The sequence below is a fragment of the Macrobrachium nipponense genome, chromosome 34 (genome assembly GCF_015104395.2).
Source record: "Macrobrachium nipponense isolate FS-2020 chromosome 34, ASM1510439v2, whole genome shotgun sequence".
NCBI lineage: Eukaryota > Metazoa > Arthropoda > Malacostraca > Decapoda > Palaemonidae > Macrobrachium > Macrobrachium nipponense.
In genome coordinates, this window is record NC_061095.1 from 23,779,799 (window position 1) to 23,802,495 (window position 22,697).

At 37.3% G+C, this 22,697-nt stretch overlaps 1 protein-coding gene across 1 annotated transcript in view; it reads left to right on the forward strand.

Moving 5' to 3' along the window:
- Positions 1-22,697, forward strand: part of LOC135207966 (high-affinity choline transporter 1-like) — a 195,761-nt gene that overhangs the window by 43,727 nt on the left and 129,337 nt on the right. Inside the window, exon 2 of the mRNA XM_064239996.1 lies at positions 12,416-12,491. The gene's annotated coding sequence lies outside the window, so the exon portion shown is untranslated. The remainder of the gene's footprint in view (positions 1-12,415; positions 12,492-22,697) is intronic.

Genomic DNA, 22,697 nt, shown 5'->3' on the forward strand with positions numbered 1-22,697 from the left:
TTTGTAGTACCATCTTCAACATACAAGTTCGATTTTATGAATTCGTATACCTGCGGGTACTTGTCCTTGAATTTCTCAGCTATGATGAGTATTGGTGCACTGCATATACCACCTGCCTGAGTAGTTCCCCAGGAGTTTCGTAGTAATCGCAGCGTCTTGACTTCTTTTTCCTTGTCCAGTTGATTCCACAAAAGGCGGTGCAGATGAGATTCTTCTGTCTCAAGGCGAACAGTGAAGTATGCTTTACTTATGTCCATTGCAACCGGTATTTTTCTTTCCTGGAACCTTAACAGCAGGGTTGGAATTGGTGGAATCAAATTTGGTGGTGGTTCCCACAAGTAGTTTATAGCCTTGCCTTTAAATGGAACACTTGCATCAAATATGATTCTGAGTGAGGTTGAGGAACTATGCTCATTAAAGTGTGCAAAATGACAGATGTAGTAGACTTTGCCACCATTCGATTTCCACTGCACATCCTCCTCAGCTGTAACCTCTGTCATATAGCCGTCGTTGATCAACTTTTCAAATTCTTCTACATACCAGTTCTTTAAAGCTTCGTTTCTGGACATGGTACGTGTTAACGAATTTAGGCGTTTGAGGGCAATAGGTCGATTGTCCAACAAGGTACGGAAGCTTTCCTTACATGGTAACTTGCAAACTAATATCTTCTGTTCAGGGTCGTAGGTGAGACAACTCTTGTATGTCTGTACTCTTCGCTCCTCTTCTGAGTTTATGCCGACCGCGTCGCACCGATGACAAACCGGACCATCCTCTACTTCACACATACGATCAAACACAGTCTCAGCACTGGTCTTTATTGAAAGAACAGACTGTCCGCCATTTTCTGCAATATGCTGCACGTAGCCATTGCTCCGGGCTTTATCTGTGGAAACTTCCCCTTTCAGCCGTTCAGCATGACTTACTGCAAGTGACTGCAGAAGAACAGCAGAAATCTTTCTGTTGAGGAGCTCCGACAGCATCACACTTGGTTCATGAGAATTGGCAGCAAAAAATGTCTCGTGAGAACCATGTAGAATGAACCCGAAGTTAGTCTCAGCTAAAACAAGGTTTTCTCTTGTCTTCACAGTTCGCGGAAATATGCTGGCATGATTGTCTCCGATGAGCAACTCGATGTCACCGTGAACAGGCTCTAAAAGTTCTGATGGATCGACATCATCTTTGAACATGTCAGCAGCTGCATGATAACTGCCTCCATCAAGTTCACCGATGTAATCGACACCAATGCAATCAACTGCAGTCACGAAGTTACCTTCTGCATCGTAGAGTGGGATGCTGTACAGATCAGTCGGTCCCCAATCTTGTGGCTGGCTCTCCCCAGCAGTCCTCATCATTAAGTTCTTGATTCTGGATACTGGTTTGATACAAGCTTCCCTTGCCACCGAGTTCAGAATCTGTGAGACAGTGGCTCCCAAATCATAAAGAACTGAAACATCAAAAAGATTCCCTTTCCTTTTCATGAAGGCTGTATGACTAGGTCTCATTGTGTTCTGGCCTAGATGATGACGGAGTTTCTCGCAATCAACAGGACCATAAACCATGCTTGTTGCAGCTAGGCAAGCAGCATGCAATAGAGTATGATGGTTGTCTGGCATCTTGCAATTAACCTCCTGACAAACGTGCTTATTTCTGCACTGATTTGAGGGGTGAGAACCAAAGCCCTTTTCACACTGGTTATGTTCTTTCAAGGCTTCTTTCTTTTTTATGGATGAAAGACCTAGGAACACTGCATTCAGAAGTTTGGTGATCAGCCATAGAATGAAAAACACACGATTGAACGGAAGATGGGGAATTTTTTGGCTTCCTGGTTTTCGATTCCTTCCAACCGTTACCCTTTTTGGGCGTTCCATTCTTGCCAGGCTTGACACCTTTCGAACCGCTGTTACCAATGTTTCTGTCCTTACTGCTAACCTGATAATTCTTAACGACCATCGTCGGCTCTTCTCTGAAAATGTAACTAGAATGAGCTTCTGCTCGCAATTTAGCTGTTTCTTCGATTGAGGCTGCAGTGTCAGCCATTCCTAAGAGTAGATCGAAGGAGGCTTCAGCATCAAGGTTGTCTGCCAGAATTTTTCTGTCGATTCTCCTGCGCAGTTCTACTGGAATTTTTTCCATTACGATGGAAAATGCCGACTCACCTAACGCAGACGTTCGGTTTACCGATCTCAGGTCCTCTTTAGCGACAGTAAGTTCCGTTACCAATCGACGAAGACCATCTGCATCAGACTCGCTTCTGACATGGAACGTCCTTGAGCCGGACTGCGTCACGGATGGTGTTTCCCCTTCCGTAAATGCAATCTAATGCTGACCATGCTTCATCCAAGCTCGATTTCGACTGAACAATGAGGCCTTCTCTCGAGTTTTCTCGCAATGCTTCTCTCAGTCTTAAAAGTGCCATCTCCCCAGACATCTGGCCCTGAACTAATAGCTCGAAATTTTTCTTGAATCTTTTATACGATCGAACTTCACCATCCCACGTCGGACAAGAAAGTTTCTTCAATTGGACGAATGACGAATTAGATTTGCTGACCTCATTAGCATGCTTAGGAATGTCGTCTTTTACCGATAGCTTTTCCATTCGTTCATTTATCTGCGTCCTCAGCTTGTGGAAGGTAACACCCGCATCACGCAATGTTTTCAAAGTTTCGTCACAAGTCAGATTGCCTGCGGAGACTCTTTTCAAATCACTATATGATTCACGAAGAGAGTTCAATGATAAGCTTAGTTCATCAACAGTGGCGTTCTCTGCATCTGCTAAGATGGCCTCGGCGTCCAAACTTTCAATAGTCCAGGTCTCAAAGGCAATGCCAAATTTCTTCTGAGTCGAAGATTTCACTTTCCTGGGAGGCATGTTTACGAGATTGAACAGTAAACAGTAGTACAACACTCGAACGATGAATTCAGCGACCCAGTTATGAGAAATGGAACACAAGAGGTATTGCTTCAAAACACCAACTTTGGGTCGATAACTGATAATAGCCACTTTTCTAGACGACGAGTCATTTACGGAACCAACTAGTTAGGCATTCAAACATTCAGCTTTCGCGAACTAAACTCGTTGACACTTTTGTTTGCTGTTGTTGACAATGAAGTAATTTATGAACGAGTTGACCTTGAGGACAATTTACATACCACAAGGCACAAATTGGAGCGAACTTACTTTAAAGTTTCCTTGATTCCGCAGAGCACTTGGAAATGTCATTTTTGTCAACTGCAGGGGGCTTGCGCCTGCCCAATCAGAATAAGACCATTGACACTTCAACCAACCATACGAACGAGGCATGTAACGTCACGACGTTGAAGTCGTTACAGACATTTCATTCTGCAAATGAAATAATTACAATAATATTTTTATCCTACTTTACAGAGAAAATGTCAACAGACCTAAATCAAAATTAAATTACTCTTACATTACAACTTACAAAAAACAATAATAAGTATATTACAACAAAACCAATCAAAACAGAAGTAACAAATTTGAATTTGAATCGACCAGTAAATTACAAATGGAATTGATCAATCAATACAGTTACTTACTCCAAGCTATTTAGTTGGAGGGCGCAGTCTTATTCTAAATTATTAATGGCGATCTCGAAAGAGAACCGCCCAGCTCCAGGCCTCAAGATCAAGTGTAAAACAACGATTCTTTGCGCAGATTTTCGCTTGTTAAAGAATTCGTCCAGTACCTAGTTTGGCAACTAAACGACCCCAAATTTTATAATTGGCTAGTTCAATAATAGAAATAGAAGACGCGATTCGTGTCTGTTTACAAACTGTGGTATCAACAGAAACCGTTTGAGAAGAGATGTGACTTACCACATTAGCAGGTGCACGATATGGTTTTATAAGATTAACATGTACCATTTGAGTAGGACGTCGTCGGTCAGGCGTGGAGATTATATAGTTTAATTTGGAAGGTCTACTGGCGATGGTATAGGGTCCCATAAATTTCTCTATTAAGGGTGCACCTGGTATCGGATGATAAACCAGAACCTGGTCGCCAATGTTGAATTCTCACAGCTTTGTTTTCCTGTTGTAAAGGTTGGACATTTTCTCCTGAGAAATCAAAAGATTTTCATTAGCAAAATTATACATGGAAAGGAACTTTTCTTTCAGTTCTTTCATATAAGCTAACAGGGTGGTAGTATCCTCCTCCTTATTATGAATGAAATTTTCTTTCACCATACTTAGCGTTGTTCGTGGTTTCCTGCCAAACATAAGTTTGAAGGGTGATACACCAGTTGAATCATTAGGTACACTGCGTAGCATATACATGAGGAGTTCTAAATTTTCATCCCATGATTGGGCAGTCTCCTCCATATATTTACATAGAAGATTTTTTATGGTCTGGTGTACCCTTTCAAGAGCTCCATTTGTCTGTGGATGATATGCCGAAGCATAGACATTGTGAATATTAAACTCTTGCATACTTTGTTTGAATAACTTACTGGTAAAATTAGTACCTCTGTCACATTGGAGAATCTTAGGAAATCCAAAGGTTGTGAACACTAACAAGCTGACCAATGATGGTTTTGGCATTAATGTTCTTAATAGGCATTGCAGTGGGATATCTAGTAGTAGGACACAAGATAGTTAGCAAGTACTCGTTACCTTTCCGAGTTTTAGGCATAGGTCCTACACAGTCAATTATTTTCTCAAAAGGTTGTTTTGGTACCGAGATGGGCTGCAAAGGTGCACAAATAATACTCTCATTGGGCCTACCTGTGACCTGGCATTGATAACAGGACATTATGTACTCCTTAATATCTTTCTTTATACCTGGCCAGAAGAAGTCCTGTAAAACTCTGTGATAGGTTTTATTAACTCCTAGATGGGATTCAGAGGTGTGAGCCAAATCTAGAAGTGGTGGTACAAGGGTTGCTGGTAAGACAAGCTGGTGACAGTCATGCCACGTGGAAGTTACTGGTGCTTTGGAAGATCTAAAATGCCTGAAGAGTAAGCCGTGATCAGTATAAAAATAAGGAGTCTTGGGGTTATCTGATGGATTTTCTACTCTTTTCCAGTATGTCGTAAGGCTAGGATCATTACTCTGCAACTGCTGAAACTTTACTTTGCTTAAATTTACTAATTCCAAAGCCTTCTCTACTTTAGATGTTTCAAGAGTTTTATTTTTCTTTGGAACTTATGATACAGATTGAACAATTTTATTTTCATTTACTTTAAGTTCTTGTTTCAGAATGACCTCTGGATCTGTTACTACTAAATTCAAAGCATTGGCCCCTGCAAGGTCATTACCTATCAGTACCTGTATTGATGGATGTGGCAAGGGTTTATTAGACACAGCAACAGTAGCTTTACCTGTGTAGTAGGGGCACTGAAGTGTTACCTCAGCCAAGGGTAGAGTCTTGGTCGATGTCAAGTCCGTTACAGCAACATATTCTTGCTTCATTGTCAGCTCCTGTGGTGGTAGGTTGATAATAGTTTGAGACGATCCTGTATCACGAAGACAAACGACAGGTTTCCCATTTACTGAACCTTGGCATGTGTAAGGTTTGAAGGAATCTAAATCCGGAGTAGGGACGGTCACATGCATCGTTTTCTTGGAATCCTGTTTTTTACCAGGCTTATGTTCTTTGACTTCACTTTCTACACTGAGGATCTGGGCACTTTTCAATGAGATGTCCTGCCTGCTTGCAGTAAGTACAAAATCTGTCTGAAAAAAAGGTAGTTTTATAATGGGCAGGTTTATATGATTTATGGCGCAGAAAATAAGATGCCAGACTAGCTGCTTTCATGAGATCAGTTTCCTCCTTATCTAAAATATAGTTAGCAATGTTAAATGGCACTTTTCTAAGAAACTCTTCCATGATTACCAGACTTTTAAGTGACTCAAATTCTTTGATTCCAGCTTTGTCAATCCACTTTTGAAATGGTCTAACTTTAGTATCACAAAATTCCACAAACGTCTGGGTTGGAGATTTTTGTGAATTGAGGAAACTTTGACAATATCCTTCTATTGTGATTAAATAAGCGTCTAGAATAGCTTTCTTAAGGATCTGATAATCCTTAACAGTAATCATTTGCGAGGAAACATAAGCTGCCTTACCTTTGAAACCGTTTCTAATGAGCATTACCCAGTGTTCTGCCGGCCACTCGACAAGGTAGCTGTATCCTCAAAAGTGTCGAAGAATACTTTGGGTTCTTTTTCATCAAATGTAGGAATGAGCTTTTTTGCTTTGTTGAAGTCGAACTTTTCAGGAAGATTGCGTTCTTCTTCCTTGGTTTTAAGTTGTATGTTAGCAGTTTTCTTTAGGAGTTCTACTTCCTGTAATGCAGCTTCTCATCTTCTTTCATCTTTTCTTATTTGCCTTTCTTTTTCTTCTCGTGCATTGAGTATCATCATTTTCTCCAATTCCAATTGTAGTTTCATCTTGGTTACTTCTGGATCTTCTTTACTGGTAGCAACCGCACCGGTCAGGTAACGTAGTTCTTCTACTTCTTCGTCGCTCTCTTTAACTACATGCTTTGCAATTAGAAATTGGAGGATGTCTCTTATCAATCTAGCTTTGACATAGGAGGACTCTGAAGGTATTTGCCATTTCTGGGTGATAGTCAAGAGTTCCACTTTCTTTGCAAGATGTAATCTTGGTAGTTCATCTTTAAGATTAAGCAAGAATTGCTCTAAATTGAACATGTTTAGCAAAGAATTAAGTTAGGATGGCACACAAAATCGTGAAACTTATTTAAAAATAAGCTAGTTACCTTAACAAAAATAATTGCTATTTAATAAGTCTTAAGCAACTGCTGATAATTACTAAGTTCAATTTCGAAGGACTGAATTATAATTTAAACCAGATGAGAGCATTACTGATAATTCAGAAGTTAAAATAAAAATTCAACGACTTATCAATATTGACAAGTGATAAAGAGATTCCCGCAATTAAGAGGAATAAGATTGCGATATCGGTCCGAACATGTTAATGCGCGCAAAACGAACCAAAATCAAGTAATGAGATGACCAACGGAATGGTCTTTACTAAGGAATGAACTAGTTCAATGATTATGATTTAAGAAGATTCAGGTTAGCTCATTGACACGGTATCCGGATTAACACAAATGTTTGTCGGAAGAAGTTTAATGGCTTGGGAAGAATCTTAAAAGGGTGGTTCATGAAAAGGGGTGGGCACTATCGATAGTGAATTAACACTGGTCCCAGTCGATTAACATTAAGCTACCAACTATACCTCCAAATCATCGATACCGGATATGAATGGAGAGAATCACTTACCATTCGTAACAGAGCAACTTACTATTGTGCCCGTCTGGATCTGGTGTGAAAAATGTAATACTTAAGCTTATTTACTGCAACAGACACTTATCTCATAAATCACATGAATCACATAAATCACATGATACACATGAACTGTGACTTAGATCACTGAATAACAAGAATCACATAAGTCACATGAAACACATGAAATCACATGAGTCGCATGAAACAAGAAGCCACATGAAGAATTACGATCACATGAATAAATATGTTTCCCGAGCAGATGTTGACTGTATGAACAGCTGTGATTCTCTCATCTGTTACATTCTTTTCAGAACAAATGTAAACTTTTTAAAGTACTGGACTAGAGAATGTCCAAGGAGCATTTGAACAGGAACAGAAAGTGCTTAAATACGAATAGAACAATTTATAAGAATGTTTTTACAGAAAATACAAAACTGTATTTTTAATAATTCTTTTTTATTTACAATATATAATGTGACAGCTCGTCACAATATATATATCTATATATATATTATATATATATATATATATATATATATATATATATATATAGATATATAATATGTTTGTGAGCCTTAGTATATTTGTGTGTGCAGGTCTGTTTGTACTGAACAGTGCCGGGAGCTCACTGACAAACGCCAAGTGCTAAATCGACATTTACGTAAGTAAAACCTGCAAGTTAAAATCCAACGTGCTGGAAGGTTTGACATCCAATCCCATACTTTCTATGAGAGTCTTATTGAAGAAGACGCTTGCACATAAAAAGTCTCTCCTGGTACCTTCAGTTATTACCTTTAACGGCGGGCATGTTAATACTAAGAATGGGAGTCACACGCAGGTCATTGGTAGGTCGCTAGTAAATGCAAAATACCGTGTGACCTATCAAGCTATTAAGGTTTAGTTCAGGTTCTGTTTCTCTGCCAAAAAAAAGGATGGTCAGAATGAGTAAACAGCGATTTGTCTTCCTGAAATTTGAACGAGAGAATCTCATTGCCTCTACCCACGAAGAATATCTGTTGTTTCACAAATGGAAACAGAGGCGAGCCTTTCGTTTATCATTTTTCTTCCAAGAGGGCAGCAATAGGAATAGCAGTACCCTGCAATGCTATCAAGTAGAATTAACGTGATTCTCCACGGTACCCGAGATGATTTCATTATCTTTCTGCTTTGGCAACGAGGAGAATTTTAATCATTTTTCTACGCAGTACTAAGTAGATTCATCTTCATGGACTACTTCGGAACATTTAATCATTTCCACGCACTGTGTCCTAGACAGATCATAATTTTGTCCTCGTTTATGCGGATATGACGTTGCGAGAGACTGTCATACCTGGCTGGAGGTAGCAACTTTGCTACGTAAATCTTTACAAAGACTTTCCCGGTACGAGAATCGACATCAGTTTGTCGTGCAAATGTATCCTTCCTAATTATGAGACTGGAGGGAATAATGAACCATTATTTCCTATTGTTCAAAGGCCTGGCAAGGGAGATATTCGATGTTGAAGTTATGAGCAGCGAGACCCAGTTGCTAAGTAGCATCCCCACCAAATTTCAAGTTCAAGAGTACTTGAAGTTATTACGCGCCAGCGAAATATACGCGGCGTTGATAGAAGCACACTACGACATTACTGAAGGAGAAGAAGAAGAAGAAGAAGAAGAAGAAGAAGAAGGAGAGAGAGAGAGAGAGAGAGAGAGAGAGAGAGAGAGAGAGAGAGAGAGAGTACACCAAACATCTGGCGGTAAATGGAAACGTATAGGTCGCACAGGTGACAAAGACGAAAGCCTCAGGCATTATGTCGGCGGAGTGGCCAGGGGGTTGAGGGCTGCCCCTGTAGCCAGGTGAGGCATTAGGGGTAGGGAGTAGTGACAGAAACAGGGGCGGGGCCACAATCGAAACGTGAGGAGACACCCATGACGATGATGATCAGGGTCATGACTATGACGGTGCTGATCATCACGTAACTGGGACGTCATGGAAGATTTTTCATGAATGGGGCCGTCCTGAATTCTGTCGAGGGATTACAGGTGATTTCATGAATGAATACTATTTAACAGCTTCCTGACGTTGAGTGTGCTCGCTAGCAGATATTATTTTTTAGAATCTCTTCCTCTAGTGGAGCTATACACACACACACACACACACAGGGAGATAGAGTTTTAGAGCATGTTTTATATCCTATTAATGTTGTTGCCTTATGTAATAACAACAAATTCAACAACATTAAAAGGCACTGTCCTTGCGGATAAACAAACATTTCAAAGAACGTAAATCGTAATATCTGGCCAAATATAAAATGACTTCAGATGCGTTTGAACATGAAAGCAAATGTCCGTCTATCTGTTACTCAATATTACATTTCCTCCAACCCTTATTTTCAGGATGTGCTCAAGGTTTACAAATGATCTGCTTAAAGGAGCAAGAGAAAGTTTTATCACAAGGCCAGCACAATCTGGCACCTCAGTTAATAACAACAATGGCGTCTTGTAAATTATTTCCTACTGTCTATTGTCACCTAGAATGAAGTTCCATAATTTATTTAAATACTGTTCTTTAATCACTGCGTAAACTTCTGACAGCGTACATATGCTGCAATGGGCACATGACTAAATTAAAATGGTGCAAAATACTATCACATGTAAGTGTCAGGTGAGGGCAGTTACGTGTTACAATGAGGACTGAGCGCCAAACGAGTAGATGCGCGCAAGCTTCGTATAAAAAATTAAGCATTATCAATGTCTCCTATGGAAAATGTGGCAAATCTTGGCAAGTGTCGTTTCTATTATGATCAGGAATTACTGCTCTGATAAATTAGAAAATCTACCGACTCTATTTATTATTATCATACATGGTACTAACAAAATTTTTAAATAATTTTTCCAAGAGTTACATGCAAAATTAAATTACGGGTATCAAGTAACTGATCAAGCTTGACATCATAACGGATGCAGTCAAAATGAATCTTACACATACCAGTGAATTATACGTTCTCTTCTCTGTGTGTGTGTGTGTGTGTGTGTAGTTTTTTTTTTTTTTTTTTTTTTAATGTAAGCCAACTGAGTTAAGGACAAAAATTACTAAAAAATTTTCCCTTCTCTTGCAGTATTAAAGCCGGAGCTGAAATAGAATAATATACCGAAATAATTGACCTCAAGAGTTTGATCTTAAGTGAAATTCATTAGAGCTGTGAAAAAAAAACAAGGATTACAAACTGCCATAAGGAAGAACGCCTCCTCTTATGTAAATCTGTAAATCAAATCAAATGAAACTACGGAATAAAAAAAGTTTTCAACTAAGGAAGGCAAAAGAACGTGAATACCGTCATCGCTCTTTTCGAGTGTTTAAAAAAAAAAAAAAAACTTCTGTCATTCTCTTTCTACTCAAACCAGGAGCGAATTTGGTACAGGGTAGTGAATCTATCTTCAGAGGTTTCTTCTCTAATGAAAAAAAGCAAGGCTCGTCAGGGAAACCACCTAATGTTCAATTAACCAAAGACTCCTTTGAATCAAAGGAATATTTTACCCCTAGGAATCTTTAGCCCCAAGGAATATTCCGCCCCAGGAATCTGACGGGAAAGACTTACGATTCAAGCTCATCAGATTTTTCTTTTCACAAAATGCTACGCGGAAATTTAATTGTAATTCTTTGCCCAGAGTTTGCCTTTTATTTTCCATAGCGCTCTCCAATATAACGTCCAGTGTTCACTCTTCCCTAAACGCTCCCTATTATTTGTGTCAATAGAGAATCTGTTAGTTTATTTGTGTAAACAGAGAGTTTGTTCGTTTCTTTGTGTCAATAAAGAATCTGTTGGTTTATTTGTACAAATAGAGAATTTGTTCGTTTTATATTCATTCCTACCAGAATAATTCTTTGCGACCAGTTTCCTCTTTATTCGTAACTGAACAATATATTCTATTCTGGGTTTATGACCTTTCTAGTTGGTTTGCATGAATACAAGCACAATATGAATTACCATCAAAGTATATATGCAAGCACGAAGCAGGATTATTTTCTCCTGCTTCTCTCCGGCCTCTGCATTTTGTCTCTTATGTTAAATTAAAACTCATTTTCTAACATAGGAAAATCTCAGATCTGCTTAAAACTATTGTACCAATGCGCCCTTACAATAGAGTCCTATGATTCATGGCATATTTTTAGTCATCAGCTTATCGCATGATGTCTATTAATGGTGAAGCTACTGTGATTGACGCTGGACGAATTTGCGTTTTTTTTTTAATCGGAAAGAACTTTTAATGAAAGTTAAAACATTCCTCTAAGACTGATCAATCAGAGTAATCTACCGAAGATACAGAATCCGTTATCTAGTTTGAAATACTTCGTACAATAATAACGAGTTTACAATCTTTCAGGATATCTGCCACCTTCATCTACGCAAGTGTGCATTTCCACGAAAAGGAAGCTGAAGTAGAAGTTTCTGTGCGGGTCTCATTAACATTTATGTTCTCTGAGAGAATTTTATGAGACTGTCATGCATCTTCACATTTAGAATTTTACCTTTTTCCAGAAGAACGATTAACTTATATTCCTGCATTGCGTATCTAAAGCAACACCGTTCAAACGTGACACGTGTTTTTAAACTACGTAAATATGTTCTACGATATTTTTAACAAGGTTTGATACGACCTCCAACTTACTCGGGCCGCGTAATAAAATCTATGGTCAAATAGAGCCTTGTTTCACCAACGAAAATTAAAATATATAATCTATATTTATTAGGTATAATTGTTCTGTACTGTTTAACATGCGCATTATTCATTTTTTACACTTTTATTCTAATAAATATATCATAAATATCCTATCCTAAAATTCCTGTATCTTGAACTCAACGTGAAACACCTTCTTCACACCTTTTTGGGCTTTTCCATATCTTTCCTAACAACAACAACTAAGTAGTTTGTCGGCTTACTCCCCGAGTAAGCTAAAATATCAGTTTGCTATTCCAGAATATATTTTACTATGAAGTCTACTGATGACTGTCCGGTGACGAGAACTAGGCTTTGTATTAACACTGTACTAACATTGCTCTGTAACCTACAGTAATGTCATGGGGTGGGAGGTTATTATACCTAAAATCCGTTTTTTATCTTGTTAAATGACTCTCCCCCCCTTATTTTTCGCTTCAGGTACTTTCAAGGTAGAGACTAGGCCAAACAGATCGCCAACCCTCGTCTACTGGATACATACCAAGATTGCAACCTGGTAAGGTAACCGGTTACTTTTCTTATCAAAATGACAAAATACCCGTTTATTTTGACGTTGAAATAAGTTTATTCTATAATTCTATGTTTCAAGATTTGTCATCTATATTCTGATGACGAGCAAATCTTGAATGATTCAAAGTCAACGCTTTTATAATTATACAGTTTATACATAGGTAATCTTGGTTAACGAACACGTACCATATTACTAAAAGGAAAGGTTTTCTACGTCCTGTGTTCTTAACGCAACAAAAATATTTTGGTATTGCAAGTTCAATACAATTTAAAAGGGTAACTTGATATATAAAGAAACCATGACACGATAAACGAAATCTGATAACCATTTGCGATTAAATGATTTCATAAAAACTATAAAAGCGGAAGTGCACATTATACGTAATATAACAAAACCAAAACACCGACAGTACATCGAACTAGGTAGCTTGAAAGTAAACTGAAACTGACAACATACGAATCTCTTTGTCATTCCTCTTTAACGACATAAATAAAATGACACTTTTGTTTCAGTGTACATATATATTCCTCTCCGGTGATGACTAGTAACTAAATTTACGACACTTCCCTTTCACTCTCTCTTTTAATCATTTCTGCCCGGTAATCACTTCCGAAAGGAAGCCATCTGTGTGCGTCTACATTAATTTTTTTTAAAATGAACAAACTATTTTCATTTAGAACTGACAATGAATTTTCATCAGCTCGAGAGGAGAAAACCCTTTTGTTATCTGCATCATTGTTTCTAAATAAAAAATAAAAAATAAAAATCCATACTCAAGAGGAGGAACCACTTTTGCTATCTACATATTTCACGTCTCCACATACACACAAAGTAAATCAAAGATTTGATCTTTTTTATCTCACTTTCTTAGGTGTATAAGACTAATCAAGTATTCATATCTCATCTAAGAAGAGCATCCACTTTTTTTTTTTTTTTTTTTTTTTTTACATGACTGAATAAGGATTCTGAAAACTGACCATACAGATCTGCCTACCCTCCTCGCTATCCACGCTGATGAGGTATTTAGAGCTGATTATCCTCGCGAGAGTTTTATCAGCTAACACGCGAATTTCATCAAAGGTCGAGGAAAAGAGGCTGGTCGCCTACGCAGCGCCATATGCTCTGGGAGTGGCCAAGTCCCTTTAACCTCTGACTAAACGTCTTGGCGTCCTTGCGGAAAAACCTCTCGGAAAATGTTTACTCTCTCTCTCTCTCTCTCTCTCTCTCTCTCTCTCTCTCTCTCCGTTCTCAGACTCTGAGAGCCTTTAATATCACGGCGGTGTTATTTTTCTGTTTTACATATTCTTTTCTCCAGAGCGAATCTGATAAGGGTAGTCAGCACTCCTCCTTTATCGCCTTACACATCAGGAGAATCGGATGATTTTCGAGATCCTTTTTTGTACAAACCTTTGCTATCCTCAAAGGAAATGCTGTGATTTTATCTCTGAAATCATGAGACTAACATCAAGACAGCAATTATGCGACGAAAGTCCAGCATTTATGATAGAATTTAATCACTTTAAAAATGCTTTAACAAAACAAACACAAGGTGATGAAGTCTTTTTAGAAAAAAAAGTTGTACCTACCCCCCCAAAAAAAGGCATATTTACGTAAATATAATCGGCAGTATTATGTAGGGAAAAAATTTTTTTACTTCAATACAGCTCAAGGAACACAATTGGTAAAGTTCATTTGAAAGATGCATTGATACACAAACACTAGCAGTTGATGTAAATTACCGGCAATGTTATGTAAGAAACGTTTTTTTACTCCATTAAAACTCAAGGAACACAGTTGGCAAAGTTCATTTGAAGAACAGTACAAAAACACAGGTGATGAAGTCTGTTTGCAAAAACTTGCACCTATCCATAAAAAAAGGGGGGAGACAGATTTACGTAAATTACCGGCATCATTATGTAACCTGTTCACTGCATTAAAACAAAGGAGCATGTTTGGTAAAGTTCATTTGAAAATGCATAACTAAAATAACAAAGGTGATGAAGTCTCTTTGCAAAAACATGCATTAAAAAAAACCCGGTTTACGTAAATAATCGGCAGACTTATGTAGTTTGAAAAAAGATGTATCTAAAAAAAGGGGGGGAGGGGAGAAGAGTTACGTAAATAATCGACAGAATTATGAAACAACTGTTTTTTTTTATTCCATTAAAATCCAAGACAAAAAACCATTATCATGCTCACAAAACCAAATCCTTCTGCCAAACCTCCCACTAATTTATTCATAGATAATAACTGAGCAAAAGATGAAAGGATGAAACCGGACACAGTCCTTCCATTAGCAAAGAACCGACGCTTCATAACAGGTCAGTCTACTTTTTCATCCAATAACACTGTCTTCTCTATTTCCGCATAAATGCGAGACCAAAGTTAGGTTACTTTTATACTCACTTCATGCTCCAGGCTTTTCACTCTGCCCCAGAGGAGGAAGAAAGTAATATTATACACACACACACACACACACACACACACACACACACACACACACACAACTATATATATATATATATATATATATATATATATATATATAATATATATATATATATATAAAATACTAATTTGCAGTTCTAGAGAAGGGTCTTTCAACACTTTCCGAGTAGAGGTCATGGATGTTTTCCTCCTATTTCTAATTGATTGACATTTTTCATTTTCCCGTCTTCGTTGTCATAATCAGTGGCCTCACGCTTTAATTCATTCTGTTATTAACTTACCATTTTGCAAAAGTATATACAATTATGGCTTTGTTTTTGGGAAAAGAAATAAACACACACCCACGTATATATTATATATATATATATATATATATATATATATATAATTATATATATATATATATATATATATATATATATATATATATATATATATGTATATGTTACCTATCCGCTGCCCACTAAACTATTACCAGCCCCGGTATTTATTATTTGGTATGCGTTTAGCCATTGCATTAAGGCGAACTGGTTACACTCGATTTCTCCTCCCTCCCTCTCTCTCTCTCTCTCAACGTGATCACTGGCATAGCTTTCTCTCTCTCTCTCTCTCTCTCTCTCTCTCTCTCTCTCTCTCTCTCTCTCTTCCATCAGGTCATTAAATTAGAGTCGGAGTTACAAAAAAATAACGTTTTATTCAAAGTAAAGTACTAGTTGAATAACTCAAGTTCTTACAGGATCGACAAAGTAATGAAAATAGTTCAAGTCTCACAGACAACTAACTCAGATAACCCCCCAGTATTTAAATGTCTTAATCAATAATTAGTCACACCAATTATCTCTTCTCCAAAATACAGTCCCCTCACTAGGACACTCGGTCCCTAGGACACTCTGCCCCCTCACTAGAACCGCCTGTTTAAAAGACAGGAGAACACACCAGTGAGCACACACACAATTGTAAAGACAAAGTAAAAAAAATGGAACATCTTTACAAAATGTCAAACAGACAACAAGCCATCCCTTTGGCTAAATTATAATAACTCACCCATTGCAGCCTGGAACGTTAACACATAAATAAACAGACTTTCGCAGAGCTTTCCCAGCATTCTGCCTTTTCTCCCGTAGCTGTCTCCCTAGTTTCTGCCTAAAACTACCTGTTATCAACAGACATAGTTCGTACACGTACAGACGAATTCACACTCATCGTCAACGCCTCAATAAACTGGTCATAGCCAGTTTTCAAAGGCACCTTGAACAAGCCCTCATGAACTCACACATCTACAGAACGAACATTGACCCGCTTAAGTAAGCGTCTTCGTATCACACCATCCCAGAAATGATTTACCAGCTTTCTTAGGTCATCGCTTCGGACTCTGTCTCCATGGGAAGTTAAAAGTGAACAGTCTTCACATTCCAAGAAATGTCACAACGAAACATATTATCAGTCTTTATTTATAACATTTATATATATATTGCTGTGTGCGTGCTCCCAGTCACTGCTCGAATTTTGGACATGCCTCACAAACTCATCTTGTTAGGGGAAAGTCAAGGAAACCTCCTCTCTCTCTCTCTCTCTCTCTCTCTCTCTCTCTCTCTCTCTCTCTCTCTCTCTCTCTCTCGTATTTATGCGTGAGAAATAAAATGCGAGAGAATTGCGTCCTGCATGTTGGTGAAAGCTGTTCTTTTGGCAATTTACCGCAAGGAGTAAGAAGGAATAAAAGTAATACTTATTTATTCACATTTCAGTTCTTATATTATACTAATTACTAATTACGCGTATGTTATTATTTACAAGAGGAAGTGATCGACTATTCGTCAAGGATAGAGCAGCATGAAAAGACGTGCTATGTAATCAGATTTGCATATAAAGGCCCGTCAGATTTCATTATAAAGACATGGTATGTAATCAGATTTACATATAAAGACACGCTATGTAATCAGATTTGCATATAAAGACATGCTATGTAATCAGATTTACATATAAAGACACGCTATGTAATCAGATTTGCATATAAAGACATGCTATGTAATCAGATTTGCATATAAAGACATGCTATGTAATCAGATTTGCTTATAAAGACACGTGATATAATCAGATTTGCATATAAAGACACGCTATGTAACCAGATTTGTATATAAAGACACGCTACGTAACCAGATCTGCATATAAAGACACGCTATGTAATCAGATTTGCATATAAAGACACGCTACATAATCAGATTTGCATATAAAGACATGCTATGTAATCTAAGATAAATAGTTATATTATAACAAGGGCAAAGGGAGAGACGGGAAATTGCCTGGAATATAGGTATCACTCACGAAGCGGCATTGTTGTCAATGTAGCCCGTAGAATATCGATTAAATATCCGCGGTAGACAAGAAAATAAAGGGGACAATACCTGTCAAAAGGAAGGGTAGGTCATTAATAATATGAAAAGAGGATGGAAGACATTACTGGACGGATAAAATTTTTGTGGCATCGTGAACAATAGATATGAGGGGACTAATTTGATTGATATTGCGGAAGCCGAGGAACATCTCAGTGAAAATGAAGTTTCTTCGATAATGAAATCATCGTTTTTCACGTACAATCATTCCTGAGACGATTTTCATTAAGAGTGAAATGATTCTCCGCATATTCACAAAACAGTTTTGAAGAATATTGAACAAGGGAAAAAAGCCTGATGATCGGGAAGTATAAGACAAAGTAAAGATAACAAAGGCAGGTGACACTGGTCAATGGGGTAACTATAGGGACACTTCACTTAGTACGTTGTTTGTGTTTGGGATTCAGGATGGTCGTCTTCAATAGGTTAGAGAAAGAAAACAGTAAAATTCTTTGAGATTAAAAATCTAGCTTCAACACTGCAGGAGTAGTTCAGTTCAAATATGTGTTAATCCTTTTATGAATATAATAAGATATTATAGTGTCCAAAAACCGGAATTATGGATGCCTTGCATAATTTGGTATTCCCATTAAACAAGTTTAGTAAAGCTAATAATCTATGAACGAAGCTTGTCCTAAGTTAACGGCGAGGGAGTCTTGTCAGGCGAATTTTCAGTAAATAATGAGTTGCTATTTGAATATATTACAACACCTTAGCTGTTTAAGCTTTCAATGTAAAAAACCAAACGGTAAAAAATGCCCCGAAGTTTCTTCGGCGCAATTTTGAGTTATCTGTACAGCGAATGATGCTGTGTGAACGTCTCAGCCCCGGCCCGATGGTGGCCTGCATTGTTGACACCTATAGCGTTGCCAGACGCACGATTATGGCTAAATTTAACCTTAAATAAAATCAAAACTACTGAGGCTAGAGGGCTGCAATTTGGTATGTTTGATGATTGGAGGGTGGATGATCAAAATACCAATTTGCAGCCCTCTAGCCTCAGTAGTGTTTTAGATCTGAGGGCGGACAGAAGAAAGTGCGGACGGACGGACGGACAGACAAAGCTGGCCACAATAGTTTTCTTTTACAGAAAACTAAAAGCTGGCTGGAGATGGAAGTGAAGGCTTCTTAGATTGGAGCAACGAAAGAAAGTTGGTGGAATTTGATACAATAAAGACGGTACAGGGGTCACAGTCTAAATTGAGATCAAATGTCAGAACTATTAGCCTACTGGATTCCCAAGAGTATAGACGAAGCAATATGTAATTTTACCAAACCAAAACCGCATCTTAAACTTTGATTAAGCAAATGGCGCTGTCATAATCGGAAAAACACTAAATCGTTTACAAAGCTTGCTTAAAACAATGCATCATCTAACTACAGATATGGTACTTGCAATACATCTAAGGTTTGATTGTATGGTGTTTTTACGTTGCATGTAACCAGTGGTTATTCAGCAACGGGACCAACGGCTTTACGTGACTTTCGAACCACGTCGAGAGAGATCATCCACCACCAGAAATACACATCTCTCACTCCTCAATGGAATGCCAGAGAATCAAACTCGCGGCAAATACATCTAAGGGAAAAAAAAATAATGAGGGCAACGTTTGCAATTAATGAATGGGATTAAGCTGAACGGGAGCAAGGAATAGTGAATTTGAATCTTTACAATATTTTGGAACAAAAAAAAATCTGTTGGTAGAATTTTTGGTCAAAATCTGACTTATAATATTGTTTCGGAAAGGATCACTTTCACCATAATTAGCGAAACTTTCTCTGGCGTGGTAATAATCTTCGTATTGCCCCCAAAGTTACGGGAGGAAAAAGTCTAATTATATCAGTCTTGGTGTTCCCACCTACCGACTTTCCTCTTAAGTTAGATACACGTTCTGAATTCTTGACTATGTGCAGTGGGGGTGTTGGGTGAAATCTTCAGTTTTATGCAACTGTTAGGGGTATAGGATGCACAGCCCAATCTCCTCAAGAGCAGATCTCGTGAGGGCATTAATAGAGAAACTGATTTTTTACTGGTGCCCTGATACTAATCGAGTCCCGTTCAATTGTACAGAAATTTTCTAGTGTCTTGTGAAATATAATGCTAGAAAAAAATCATTGTTATTAGGAAGTGAGAGATCCTTTAAGCTTCTACCCTACATCTGAGATTCGCTAAGATAATATTCAAGCTGCTTTCGCCAATGATGTTCGAAAAAAAAAACAAAGAATTGGACTTCGATAAGAAACTACCTCTTCAGTGTTCGTATTACCCGAACTTGTTATTTTGGGCGGCATCTGATGTTTATTACAGATCATTACATACTATCATTTCTCTCTATTTTGCTGAAAATTCTTAGATGCTTCTATAATATATGGCATTGAGCCTTTATTTTACGAAAGGTTTCTGGAAAAGTTCTGGAGTAAAAATGTGCAGTTATTTATAACAGACTCTGCAATCCTCTTACAAAGACAATTGGATTGCATTAGACATTATTTACGAAGTGTTGGCATATGTTCTGCTGTGTTATATTACGTAAGGGGTTTTCATATCCTCCTAGTGATAACGTGCCACAGAATAAAGGAGCTAGCATACTAGACTACATTTGTCTCTGGAAAACCTTTTACCATAAGGTATGTGGGAACTCTCTTTATGCAATGACAATACTAGATTATATAATGTCTTTGCAGGATAGAATAGAATAAAAAAACTTTGCTCTTTCCTATTCCATTGAAGAAAATATATGGTATTGTTTTCATCTGTGAAAAAAAATTGACAAAGGATGTACCGAGCTCACGTAATCACATACTGCTGTATCAGGATCTTCCATGTAATAGACCCTTACGTCAATCATTCTCGTTGCCTCCAGATCCAAGGCTTTGTTCTGATAAAAAATGGGAGAAATTATTATGCACAAGCCATTGGATATGTTTTTTTTTTCTTTTTTTTATAACCAATGGTGCCAGCAAGGTGCAACGGATATCAACATCCCGTTGAAATCCGCTGGCACCACTGTTATAAAAGACCTATTATTATTATTATTATTATTATTATTATTATTATTATTATTATTATATTAATACCACCAGATGAACTAGATTTCTCATGATTCCTAATGAAGTTTGTCTTCAACAAAAGTTGGGATTTCATTCTTATTCACAAGCTACTGATGGTTTCGTCACCGACTGAAAACTGTGCCCCTGAAATGTTTTCAGAGTTATTTGAGCATTTCCTCGGGTTTTGGGTCATTCTGTGAACTTCAATTCAATTATTTAATAAATAATTTGCTTACTAATTTAATTTTATCTGATCGGCAAATAATAATTCTAAGAATAATTTCCTATTACATATATATACTATATATATATATATATATATATATATATATATATATATATCTATATATATAATATATATATATATATATATTTATATATAGTATATATACATATATATATATATATCATATATGTTTGTATATATATATATCTATATATATATATATATATATATATATATATATATATATATATATAGATATCTATATAGTATATATATATATATATTATATATATATATAATATATATATATATATATATATATATAGTATGAAGATACCAAAAATTTATGAGAAACAATTATCAAGTGATATTGTATTCCTGGCAATACGGCCATTTGAGTCTCTTGCGTTTATGCTTTCGTAACCCGTTTATCAAGTTTTTTTTTCGCTTCCAGTTACCTTAATTAATTAAAGAGAAGTAGGAAATTGTGTTTAAATGCAGAGAATTCCTGCACAGGAGACCTTGAGTGCATAATTTACAAGTGAATGTCACTTGATTTCCAGTTAAACCAAACCAACATGCGCTTCATTTTCTGTTACACACTTGGTATGTTAAACGACTACTTTACATTTGTAGATATTGCTTATAAGCGATATTCCCAAAGCTAATAGGATCTTTACACAATCTCTCATTTCATGAATATTGCTCAAAAAATATTTTCGTTTTTAATTAGAATGAGAAGACAACTGAAAACTGTTCCACCTTCTGTAACTTTCAATCAGTGTACAAAACACAGTCTACGGATTACTGAAACTCATTGACTTATAGTTAATTTTGACCACAAGAGGATTTCACTAATAGTTTTAACAAAAAGACCGCTTATAATTTTATTTTTATTGTATCATCTTCTTGAGAAGCACAAGTTCGTAGCATTAAGAGCCTCCAGTAAGTAGGTACGTGTTTTTCCCTCTTCATTTGTTTTCGTCACAAGTTTTTTTTCTAAGGACAGGAGAAACTGAAGTCATGAGGAAACTAAAGACAAGAGGAATCTCGTTTTTTTTTTTCCCCACACGAATGTGAGTCCGATGGAGCAATCGATTTGCCCACAAGCATTTGATTTCATGAAGAATATGTTTGATGGTGTAATTATTTGTTTCGTGTATACTTGAACCTGCTATTGTTTGTTTGTTTGTTTGTATGGTGATTTTACGTTGCATGGAACCAGTGGTTATTCAACAACGGGACCAACGGCTTTACGTGACTTCACAAACACGTCGAGATGAGCTTCTATCACCAGAAATACACATCTGTGACCCCTCAGTGGAATGCCCGAGAATCGAACTTGCGGCCACCGAGGTGGCAGGCAAAGACCATGCCGATTACGCCACTGAGGCGCTTAAAGCCTGCTATTGTTATTAGAAAGTCTATCACTGAAAGAAAGCTGATTCCTTGATGAGGATTTTTCATTTGGGAGACACTTTCTTTGTGCTGTTAGGAGAAACGAGCTCTAGAACTGACTGTTTAATGATAAGAGGGATATTCGCTAGAAATCTAAATGTACTAGCAGGAGAAATTTCACTTTATTTGACTTGCAATATTTGGATCTTTCCTAAATAGTAACCCCCAAAAAGGATTGGGATCGTTATCTAGAACTAATATTTCTTGGGGTTCATTATCTTTATGAGATTTACAGTTTTATGTTTATCTTTATGATATTTAGTCTTATGTTTACGTCTTTACGGTAATCCTCAACGGGCCTGTACTACACATACCGGGTTAAAACCACGGCGAGAAATTCTGAGAAAAGAAAAAGATTATCTTCCTTCCGAACGTGAGAGAAGTGTAACATAGACAAGGCCGTCTACTACCTGGAGAAATCAGTGTTCTTGACAGCAATGTCAGTCGTTATGAACAACGTCTCTTACATCAGCTGGGCTGTTATCTTCAGGGAAATCATCTCCCAGGAAACACTGAGCGTTAATGTTACTAGCTTTTTCTAGGCGCGAATATACGTAACACATTTTCTCTAATGAATAAGGGTGATGATCCTGCCTCTTACCATTCTCCTAAGAGAAT